General features: G+C 42.1%; 1 pseudogene; it reads right to left on the reverse strand.

Moving 5' to 3' along the window:
- Positions 1-2,801: 2,801 nt before the first annotated feature.
- Positions 2,802-8,022, reverse strand: LOC146960372 (uncharacterized; annotated as a pseudogene).
- Positions 8,023-12,186: the final 4,164 nt, after the last annotated feature.

Here is a 12,186-nt window from a genome sequence, read left to right on the forward strand (position 1 = left end):
TTGTAGGGGAGGAAATATTCATCAATATTTAACAATATCTCCCCAATACGTGTCTTGTCTTTCCGGTGTTAAGATGAGGTTTTCAAAATAAAGTAAAGTAAATACTCGTTTAATCTGACTCCATTTAAAAATAACTTTACTCTTAAATATTGGTGGAATTAAAAGTTAATCAATCATTTAAAATATAAACACTTTAAGAATCAATTCTATGTTAAGAAAACAGGAATCAATCTTAGTTCAGTGATGGATTATTAAAACCACTCAGTGACCTTCTTAACATAGAAGAATAGCCTTGATGCCTGGGTTGAAGTATTCAGAGGTATAAGAACATGATACTCAATCTTGTCTGTCCAACTCAGAGGTTAAGGGTGTGAATAGTGTCCAGTGAAACTTACCATATAACTAAGATCTTTTTAGACTAACTTAGTTCAGGGATGGCAGATATAGACTTAAACTATTCAGTGACCTTCTTAACATAGAAGAACAGCCCAGACACCTAGGTTGAGATATTCAGAGGTCATAAAATATAACTCAATGGTTAAAGGACATGATACTCAATCTTTTCTATTCAACTCAGAGGTTAAGGGTATGAATGTTACCAAATGAAACTTACCATATAACTAAAGACCAAATAAATATCCAATAACAGATTCTTAATTATTTAGAACAAAGTCTCAATAAGGCAATATCAGAAATGAAGGGTTAACATTCCAGTTTATTGTGATGTACAAAATGAACAAACTATAGCAAATAGTAACAATACTTAAGAAACAGATAATGCAACACACTCGATGTGTGGGAGCTCTGGTAAGCAGATCAACTCGAAGTGAGGTTCTTGCTCTTTCCCTTAAATACCCAACCAGAACAGAAACACTTCTAATTCACATAACAATTGGGACTTTGCATAGAGACACCATTCGCATCTGGAGACCTTTGATCATCAGGGGTCTTGACAATAAGTCACCTAGATCCTTTCACTTCTCGCACTGAGACCAACAGAGTGAATCAAGTAAACAGAAGGTGTTACATTTTAGAGTGATGAGAAACAGTTCCCAAATGATGAGGTTTGAGCCTAGGTGGTTGATTAGTTTACAGATAATCAAAAAGGCAGAGAATGGTGACATTCAGTCTAGAGAAAACTTAGACAACATTTCAGGGTGGGTGTCTGACTGTCTTACAGTTTCCCCCTTTGGCCCCTGAGAGCCATCTGGGAAATGCAAACAAAATAAAAAATAAACACAGAACAAAACGATAGGGGTCAACTTGAAAATTGACAGTTCATACCCACACCCATAATTCTATTATTTCAGTCTTTGTAAATCTGGCAGTTGCAAGGGGCTGAGTACGAAAGCAGAGTGCGTTGCTTTGCGGAGGGAACGGAGGGCGCATCGGATGTAGCAACACTGGATTAGAGTGGCAATGAATATGATTGAGCTGGCAATTACACATCCTTTGAACACCCAATCCACCAAGTGTATGCATACTGTGCTGAGCGTGTAGATGATCTGGGACAGGTCAAACCCCGTAGGGAAGAGTTCATTTTACTGGTAACACACCACTGTGTGTATGACATCTGGATGGCTTCTGAGTATCCATGTAGAGACGGGACGTTGATGAGCTTGGAATCATTTGAAAGGTTTGAGGGTGTTACAAGTACAGATTATATAACTGTATTTCATGACAACATGTGCGAGAAGTAAACAAGGTCTCAATGTTTCTTAATGTCATATACCCCATGATGTGGTCCCATTGTATTATCTGATTCTTCACCACACTGCCTATTGCGCATATGGTGGTGGAATTTGGAAAAAACCTGTTCTGGGTGAATAAGTGGAAAAGTGACAAAGAACCCAAAACATACAGTACATTCATTGTTATTATACATCATTAAAGTAGAGAACAGTTCTGAATAATTGATATCTTTATCAATTAAATTGTTTAGGACATGCCTAGGGGTCTTTACAGACAGGTTAGTCTTTTGGAAAGAAATTAAAGTTAAATGAAAAACAAACTGTGTGTGAGATTATGGAGATTTGGAAAATAACTCATATAACTGGCTCTGTTATGAGTGGGGAGATGGGTAGATCTCTCTCTACAGTGAATGTTGAAATTTATCATTTGGTTCCGGTGCTAATCGGGGGGTCATGTTTGTGATTGTTTTGGAAGAAGTGTGATGTTGGATGTACATGGCCCCTTAGAACATTTCCATATCCATCTCCTGTGCAGTTGTGAATAAGTGGGACTTGATGGCCTAGTTGTGTGCAGGTTGTTCTGAATAGTTTCCTGACATCAGGAGTCCCTGGGATGGCAATGGAAAATGTGTGAGATGGTTGTTTCGGTCTGATCATATTTAGAAGGGTGCTCCAAACAGAGGGATAATTTGGTTCCCTGAGACCAGTGCCACAATTCTTGCAAGCTGGCTTGGCATCAACCCATTTTGTACCCCCCTTTTGGCACTGGTGAGTGGACCATTGAAATCCATCTGTGACATTTCTTTGGTTTTTGGGTGGTTTAGGCATCTGTAAGACTGGTGTGGTACAAACACGTCCTTTAGGTTCAGTGGACGCTTTTTTATTCTCATTAGTCCAGTCTTTGATGTCAGAGGACTTTAACGTGCCTTTTGACAATGTACCCAGGGGTGTTACAGTACTGGCAAAGTGTGGGATCCACTCGTGGAGATAGTTCGAAGTTCCTTTCACTTTTTGAAGCGAGTTTAGCATGTGAGATTTGGACATGCCTGTAATACATTTGCACGAATCTTCAGTCAAAACTTGGGGTGGTGGATTTCCCTCAATACTCACTTCAAAGTCAGGAAGGTCACAATCATGTTCATGATTGACCCACATGTCACTGTGTTTATCAATTAGCTGTTGTGCTGGGTCAGGGGTGGTGATGGACATAATGCTTGCACAGTTTCTGACAGAATTTTTCTTAGCTGTTTTCTCTGTGATGATCTCAATCTGTTTTTCCAAACAGTTGATGACAAAGCCATGCTTTTCCATTATGTCCATGCCCAAAACTGTACCCTCGCTGTTTCCAGGTAAATACCAGAACGGCTCGGTTAACACTACTGCGCCTAAATCAAGTCGGACTGGTTTTGTAAGTGTCGCTGTCATTAAAGTGTCACCTATTCCTTTGATTTGAATGGTTTCATTTGTGAGAGGTAGTGGGATGTTTGTGCAGGAGCAAGCAGCACCGGTGTCAATTAAAATGTCAACTAATCGGCCTCCAAGATTAGATTTTACTTTTACACGGTTACCACTCGAAACAATGCTCCCAATGGAGGCCACGCATCCCTATTTTTGTTCCTTCATTTTTTCTAGAGCAGCTAGGACGTCTGCGTAAGGGCCACTCACATCTGTGTCTCTCATGTTAGTAGTTTCTGTGTGATCTCGCAGAGATGTACCAGTTACTTTTCTGAATTTGGGTCTTGACTGTGGGGCACCATGTAGTTTGAAACAACGTTCTATTTTATGGCCTGGACGACGACAATAGTCACAAATGATGACATTATTTTCTCCTTCAGCTACCCATTGAGTTGCGGCTACGGGGCACAGTTTTAGAGTTTCTGACCTCTGTTCTATTTTTGTGGCCCATTCAACGAGTGCGTTGAATGTGTTGTGGGGTGGGTCCCCACCCAGAGCTAACGCATTCTGAACGTGTGGTCCAGCATTGTTGCGCAGCATTTGTAAGAGGATTTCATGGTTACGGTTGCAATCTTCCACCCCACTGTATTCTCTGAAGGCTACCCACATACGCTCTGCAATGCCTCAAATGTTTCTTTATTTGATTGTTTAAGTTCAAGGATTCTGTGCCACTCGGCCTGTGGTGGTCCTCTCATCTGAAGTAAAACCTCTTTTAGACGGCCATAGATGTCGTTATTGGTTTCTCCGAGCTGTCTCTCAAGAATTGTTCCAGATCTGAGTTCTTGGGGGATTTTAGAATGCAACTCGTCTGGAATGGTGAGCAAGACTATTTGCCACACATCTCGGGGTTCTAGGTTGTAAACAGAAGCCTGAAGCATTAGTTTGTCCCAATAACTTTGAAAGGGCCCGCGGCGAGGCATGATGCCGACTACTTCTTTGTGTCTTGAACATTCTTCGCATGATAATGCTCGAGTAATGGTAGTGATGTCATTGTTTGCGTTTCTTACTGTTTTCATTACAGATATTTTGACAGATTTCTTGGGAATTTTGTCTGTTTTGAGACAAGTCTTCATTTGGCTTTGAGTGGAGCTAAAGTGTTTAAACTTAGCATTACAAAGAGGGCCGTCGTCTTGATCATAGTACTCTATGCCTTTGGAGCTAATGACAGCCTCTTTAATAGCTGCCACTGGAAAACCAACATCGCCACAGTAGTCTTCCAGTGTGGAAGTGTAGCATTTGTCTAAGTTTAATTTTTGTTTTAGCCGTTTAATTTCTGCCTCCATTGTTTCGCTCTGTCTTGCCAGCTGATTTTTTCATAATGGAATGCGTCAATTTTTGCTCTTAGGTTTTTTATTTCTTCTGATTGAAGTCTTTTTGAACTTTGGATGTTCTCCAAAGTACGTTCTCCCTCTGCTATCATCTTTAAATCATTGCGTCGGAGCAAATATAAAATCGCTGCAGGGAGATCGCGAAATTTACTTTTAGATTTTAATGCAACGCCTTTTGTTGAATACCAGTGAAGAATTTCACTGTTTTCCCATTTTAAACTTACGCCAAGATCGCGCAGACGGACTAAAGTCTCATAGACTTGCAAACCAACTGTGTCCATTATCTGTTCATCTATTTCTACACTCGAACATCCCTGTCCTAGTGAGTTGTGAGTTGAAACCTTTCCCCCATCGGATTTCTACGGTCTCCGATCTATCAGTGGATATGTCGATCCGTTCTATACCATGTGTCTATATGTGATGTGAATTCAAACTTTCCCTGAATCTTTTGTCACAGCTGTAAATTTGCACTTACCACAGAAGCTGTCTGTAGACACAAAGGAATTCAAACCTCATTGTTTGATCCGCCGGACTTGATTTTTTCTCGCCTTTCTGCTTGCTGCAATCACGAGATCACGTCGGGGTCACCAAACTGTAGGGGAGGAAATATTCATCAATATTTAACAATATCTCCCCAATACGTGTCTTGTCTTTCCGGTGTTAAGATGAGGTTTTCAAAATAAAGTAAAGTAAATACTCGTTTAATCTGACTCCATTTAAAAATAACTTTACTCTTAAATATTGGTGGAATTAAAAGTTAATCAATCATTTAAAATATAAACACTTTAAGAATCAATTCTATTGTTAAGAAAACAGGAATCAATCTTAGTTCAGTGATGGATTATTAAAACCACTCAGTGACCTTCTTAACATAGAAGAATAGCCTTGATGCCTGGGTTGAAGTATTCAGAGGTATAAGAACATGATACTCAATCTTGTCTGTCCAACTCAGAGGTTAAGGGTGTGAATAGTGTCCAGTGAAACTTACCATATAACTAAGATCTTTTTAGACTAACTTAGTTCAGGGATGGCAGATATAGACTAAACTATTCAGTGACCTTCTTAACATAGAAGAACAGCCCAGACACCTAGGTTGAGATATTCAGAGGTCATAAAATATAACTCAATGGTTAAAGGACATGATACTCAATCTTTTCTATTCAACTCAGAGGTTAAGGGTATGAATGTTACCAAATGAAACTTACCATATAACTAAAGACCAAATAAATATCCAATAACAGATTCTTAATTATTTAGAACAAAGTCTCAATAAGGCAATATCAGAAATGAAGGGTTAACATTCCAGTTTATTGTGATGTACAAAATGAACAAACTATAGCAAATAGTAACAATACTTAAGAAACAGATAATGCAACACACTCGATGTGTGGGAGCTCTGGTAAGCAGATCAACTCGAAGTGAGGTTCTTGCTCTTTCCCTTAAATACCCAACCAGAACAGAAACACTTCTAATTCACATAACAATTGGGACTTTGCATAGAGACACCATTCGCATCTGGAGACCTTTGATCATCAGGGGTCTTGACAATAAGTCACCTAGATCCTTTCACTTCTCGCACTGAGACCAACAGAGTGAATCAAGTAAACAGAAGGTGTTACATTTTAGAGTGATGAGAAACAGTTCCCAAATGATGAGGTTTGAGCCTAGGTGGTTGATTAGTTTACAGATAATCAAAAAGGCAGAGAATGGTGACATTCAGTCTAGAGAAAACTTAGACAACATTTCAGGGTGGGTGTCTGACTGTCTTACAGTCTCAGGCTTCTCAGTGACTAAGTTCTGCCTGCATCCATTTCTCAGGTTGCGTGAAAGCAATAAAAGAGCAGAGGTATGGATTTAACAAGTTATCTAAAAGTTTTGGAAAAGTTCAAGTGAGGACAGACTAACAGGAGTTTTTTTTTTTAAAGGATAGAAACATTTAGAACTTCAGAACTTTTCCTCTTTAATGGCATTTCCCCGAAATCAGTCTTAACTCTAATTACCATGGCTCCAAACTGTTTACATATGATCTGCAAGTAGGAAGTTTCAGTAATACCGACCCCAAGTGCTGAACTGGAACAGGTTCCAGATTCCCATCCATAACTGACAGGCCACCTCGCTTAATCCCCTGCTCCCTGTCTCCCCCTCCCCCTCCCCCTCTTCTCCTATCCTTCACTTTCTGCTCGACAATGAATTCCTCTCTGTCTTTGACTGCCTGCCTGCCTGTCTGTGTGTCACTGCTGATATCGGCTCTGCTTCCTCACTCCGTTCTCCCTCTGCGCTATCTCTTTTATTCTCTCGCTGTCTCTATCTCTTGCCTCTCTTAACATCCCACCACCACCACCACCACCTTACCCACCCCCCCCTCGGTCTCCCACCCCCACCCCTTTCCATCTGCCGTATGTTTACTTGTCCTCAGTCAACTGCACTGGTGTGACTGACTGTGAGTTTCCCCCCCCCCGCAGCAGCAGACCTTATTTACACTCCTACTAAACAAGCCCAGGGGAGAGCATGATCCCCAATGACACGCACTCGCAAGCTCGCAACACATCCTTAACAAGCTGCAAAGAAAAGAAGAAACGAGGGATAAAAAAAAAATCTCTGTTTCTGTCTCGGGGCTGTGTGTGTGTCCATTAGTGCGGAGAAAATCTGAAAGCAAAGGCAGTGATTAAAGACAAGCGGCAATTAACCGGCCAGGGCTGCAGAGGTGTTTAAGAGTTGTGAGCCCCTATTTTGCCAGCTGTATAATTGAGGAGTTGTTAGGAGTAATTAGAGCACCAATGACTGCAATGCACTCCAATGGGGACCAGCCTGCAAACTAACAAAAAAGACAGGAGGGAAAAATTCCTTTTTATTTATTGCTGAACCAAACTGTTAACTTTCAAGCTGCTTTCACACATGCAACACCAACCCTGGATTTTTTTTCAGGCATTACCTGGAGCGGCTTTTACACGTGAACGCAAATGCACAAAGCAGTCGAAGCGAATATTAAATGGATTTCACCCTGCAGGCTCACTGATTGAATAGAATAGGTCACTGTGCAGAGAATTCACAGCCAGCTAATGGCCATCATTTCTTCTGCACGCTCTGCCCATTTCTAGTAGGTTCATCTCTGGCTCTGTGCTGCATGTGTGGGCAACTCCAGACAGCGTCTGAACCCGATTCTCCCGCCATTGTCCAGATTTCATATGTGAAAGCGGTTCAGTTTTCAGAGTCTTAGTGATTCCCTCTCATGTCTTTGTCTCCCTGTGGTTTTGTGCTGGGTAGATTGAGTGTCATGTTCTCTCTTTTTTTTTTTTTCTGCAGACGTACAGCTCCTTGCAGGAGGTCCTGGTATCGTTTGGACGGAGGGTTTTGTGCTTCCCGCTCCACAGACACTTTGCATTGGTCTCTGCAGCCATTCGTGACACAACTAAGATCTTTCTGTCAGGTGAGTGTGGCCACCATCAACCCACACACACACACACACACACACAGTCTCATAAACACACATTACCACAGTGACCTCTCACCTCTGCAGACTGGTCGTGACCCCACAGTGTCTGCCACATGTTCACAAGTGTGCAGTCTGTGTGGGCTTTGTGGGTTGTTTTTGTGCTTAAATACTAGCACCTTCAACTAAATCAAATCCTCTTTGTGTGGATTCATTTCACTCCACTGAGAACACATGATCATCACTAATTAGTGTTAATTGATTTTGTCCACCCTGTGGTTTCTTCCGAGCGCTGTTTTTATATGTAAATAAGGCTTTTGAGCGTGGAGTCGGACAGCGCCTGCTGCCCGCCTGTAAGAAGTGGGATGCAGGTCGATCGTGAGACAGCCTGAAAGTCAGCATGCTTTCGTGGTTCATTGGCTCGCTAAAATCAGCCTGCTGGACAGGCACCGAGTTTGGAGAAAGTGCTTCACGAGTGTACTGTGGCGCGTGTTTGAAAGTAATATTCCTCCAGCTAAGCAAGAGAGTGGCCCGACTCCCACCTCTTCAGGGAGCGAAATGTGGATTAGTTGAAAAGGGACTGTTGACTTTGATATCTCAAAGCCCTGAGTAATCTTTAAATCAAAAGCCCCTGCGGACAGATGAAACTCTGCAGTGTAAACACACTCAGGATGTGTGAGGGCCAAGATTATCCAGCTTGTGATGGTTTTAATGCTGGTAAATGACAGCAAATTAAAGGCCCTTTAAGCTCCGGATTAGCATTTCTGCGCATCATTAAGTAGAAAGATGAGTTGATCAGGAGATTCAGGGAAACTGCAGTTTGACTCGCTCTTTCCCTCACCTTCTTTCTCATACCTCCTGTCATACATAATGAGATTTTTTTATGTTCATCTTACGCCAGAAATTCCAGTGTTTCCTGACAACTCACCACATCACACTGGTCCAAACAGCCAACTAGCAAGAGGCTGTTTTTTTTTTTTTCTTCTTCTTCTTTTGTTTCAATATAAGGAAGGGTGGGGGGTAGGATGTGGGGCAATTATTTCACTATTATTGCTCATAATTGTAACTCCCAACTCATAAAAGTTATTATTTGCAGGCATTAGGGATGTATGAGTAATAGAGCTTTTCCTTAATGAACTGTAACACAGTTTTTCAGGCCGGCGTGTGTCTGAGGGTGTGTTTCCTCCCAGCATTACTTCACGCACTAATTAATTTGTCAGGATAAGGCAAATGGAAATGCATGCTCCATTTTTGAGGCACTCCATTTAAGTGGCTGTGAAAGCAAACATTCATAGGAATTAGTAAAACAAACCCATTAATGGCGGCGCACAGGTTAAGGCCTTAGAGGAAATGTTATCCAGAGGTAAATATTTGAACAGGCCTCTGGCAGTGTGGCGAGTATTCTCAAGGAGCTCCTCCACCTGCCTCCTAAGTGTCTGTAACTAAAGAGCCACTGGGCAGGTACAGAGGGGGCGGAGAGGCAGAGGAGCCCGCAGGCAACAAACCGGCGGAGGAAAGCCTCTGGGTCCCGTCGCTGTCATCGCCGGGGCCGACAGGACAAGACGAGCACTGTCACATGTGGTCCTCTGTTACAGATCCATCCACCACGGGTCTCTCTCTGCTGCCATTCACATGGGGACATTTCACGCTGGTCATGGAATTTCCTCTGGGATTCTGGGAGAGCAGGGAAAGTTTGGGAATTTAATCAGCGGAAGTCAAATTTTAGGTCAAATAAGCGCTCTGACCTAGTTTATGGAAAATCAAGGGAGAGTAATGACATTCTGTTGTCGGGTCTGGGTGTGAACACTTTTAGGTCTAGGGTGCTGATGATCTTTTATTGGATTAGATACATTTCATGTGTGTGAAGGAAGGTGTTATTGAATGGTAACTAGGGCTGCACGATTATGGCCAAAATGATAATCACGATTATTTTTGTCGATATTGAAATCACGATTATTAATCACGATTATACATTATGTTAGATAAAACATGTTTTTATTGCACTTTCTATTTGAAACAAACAATAGGCTATGGGAACAAGGCTTTCAGTTCAAAATAAAACGTAAAATAAAAATAAATAATAGCCTAAAATAAAATTTACCCAAGACAAAGGGCTAGCGAAAAATAAATGCCATTGCAGAGTGCAGAGGTGTCATTCTGTACAGTAGCGTACAGATACTTGTGTAAAAAAACAAAAAATAAAAAATAAATCTGGTAGAAGTAGCTGCTGATTCAACTCCTTTACTCAAATAAAAGTAAGAAAGTACAGGCTCTGAAATGTAATTTCAAAGTAGCTATAGGTAAAACTTAATTTTTTGCCATCAATGATACACAGAGATGTGTGGGCAAGAGTCTGTCTAGCATGGACCAAAGCACAGCACGGGTGGTTCAGCAGCAATTTAGAACGAATTAAAAACATTTAATGAACAGACCAAGTGTTTTCACACAGGCAGCGTCCAGCAGGTCGGCCTGGCTCAACTGTGCTGCCACCAAAACGGCCATAGATCGCCGTTACCGGCCGTTATGATCACGGTCGGAACGTTTTATTTACACGACGTATGTAATTAACACCAAAACGGCCGCGTGGGGTGACGGGGTCTCGGTCCAGCTTTGAGACCACCCCGCAGCCCGACCTCGATCCGATCCAGAGAGAGACACGGCGACAGTAGACAGCCTTTGGAGGTGCTGACTGACCAGACACAGACACACGTCATGTCTACTGTCGCCGTCTGCTGCCGACATCGTCTCACTCTCACTGCAGAGTGAGATCCATACAGCCTATGAGTGAGACGTAACATCGGGCGCAGAAGGTGACAGTACAGCAGCATCTGAAGGTGCCGACTGACCGGGGACACACACTCTGGACTGTAAACAACATGTAAAGGGAGGATGCGCTCGCTTGTTTGTTAAGCAGCTTCATGGAGCCCTGACCTCTCGTTCGCCCCCTGGTGGTTGGCGGACTATTGGTTGAGAAAGCGCTTGATTTGATATGCAGCACAGCCCGTTTTTTTACATGTTAATAATCGTGACGATCATCTTAATTTAATCGTGGCAGCCAAAATCGTGATCGTGATTAAAATTCGATTAATTGTGCAGCCCTAATGGTAACACACCTCTTCCTTGGAGGTTGTCTTAACAGGCAGTCGGCCATCAGCTGATGTACTTCACCTTCTATACTAAGAGCTGGCCTATGTTCTCACTTGTTATGTCGCACAGTTCAGTTTTTTTTTATGTGCTGCTTTTATAGTTTAACTCAGTGACTTCCACACCCCCTGTTTTTTATTGTGATGCGTCTGGCTGTAAGCAGCTGTTTTAGTATTACCCCGACGTGGTCTCCCTTCATGTTACGTTCCCTCAGCCAGTCGAGAAAATTGAACTGCAGTGAAGAAGATTGTGTTGTCAGTGGGCAGTGCTGATGTTAGAGCAGACGAAGGCTGAAGATATGTCTCTACTGCCTTTTGAAGTGCATCATCATTAGTGGCAAAATCAGACAGACACAGATTTTATCCCGCTGCTTTTCCTGCAGGCTGCTGCTGCTCTTACTCTCAGAAACTTAAAAGTGAGAATTAAAGTGGTCCATTTGAGTTAAACAATCTGTTCCTAGAACAATCCCTTCTTCGCAATGTTATTTTGTCAACGAAGCCACTAGTCCAAACAGTGAGATAGTGCTCAGTTATTAAACCAACAAGCACATATTCCACTCTTCCTTTTTCTTTTCTTTTTTCAGATGATGTGTTTTAACTTTCATCTTAGGTTACTATGAAATCCATACATTCTAGAGTAGTATCTGTATACAATACAATGCGATAAAGCTTGTGAGTTCATATCCTCTAGAGAATGGTGGAATTGAAATGAGATAGTCTGGTCTATGGAGGATTTCTTCTTTGCAGCACCAACTGTGTCCACCACAGAGCGCCAAGCCCTTCATCCAGCAACCTTGTCAGCTCTGGTTGTAGTTGTACTGTATCCTACCGAGAAGCTAAACCACGAGATGGTCCCAGAAATGTTATTAAATGTTCAACTGAAATCTAATACTTACAATTGAAAGTGCAATCCTCTGGCTCTGTTGTCATTGTTTGCCGCCATATAAATTTTATTCATGGTGCAGGATGAATCTTTGGATAAGTTGGGCCACGAGCTGGAGGCTTCATTTCCCAGGAAAAAGAAGGCTGCATTTCTTGGCCACGTTTGAAGGAGCCTTTAAAATGTGAGAGCCTGGTCACACCGCTGTGACACAATCAGTCTTCAAATGCAGTGTCTGAAAGTTGCAAACCCAGTACAG

Source organism: Trachurus japonicus, unplaced genomic scaffold (assembly GCF_045865225.1).
Source record: "Trachurus japonicus isolate A0001 unplaced genomic scaffold, Traja_1.0 AP030453.1".
Taxonomy (NCBI): Eukaryota; Metazoa; Chordata; class Actinopteri; order Carangiformes; family Carangidae; genus Trachurus; species Trachurus japonicus.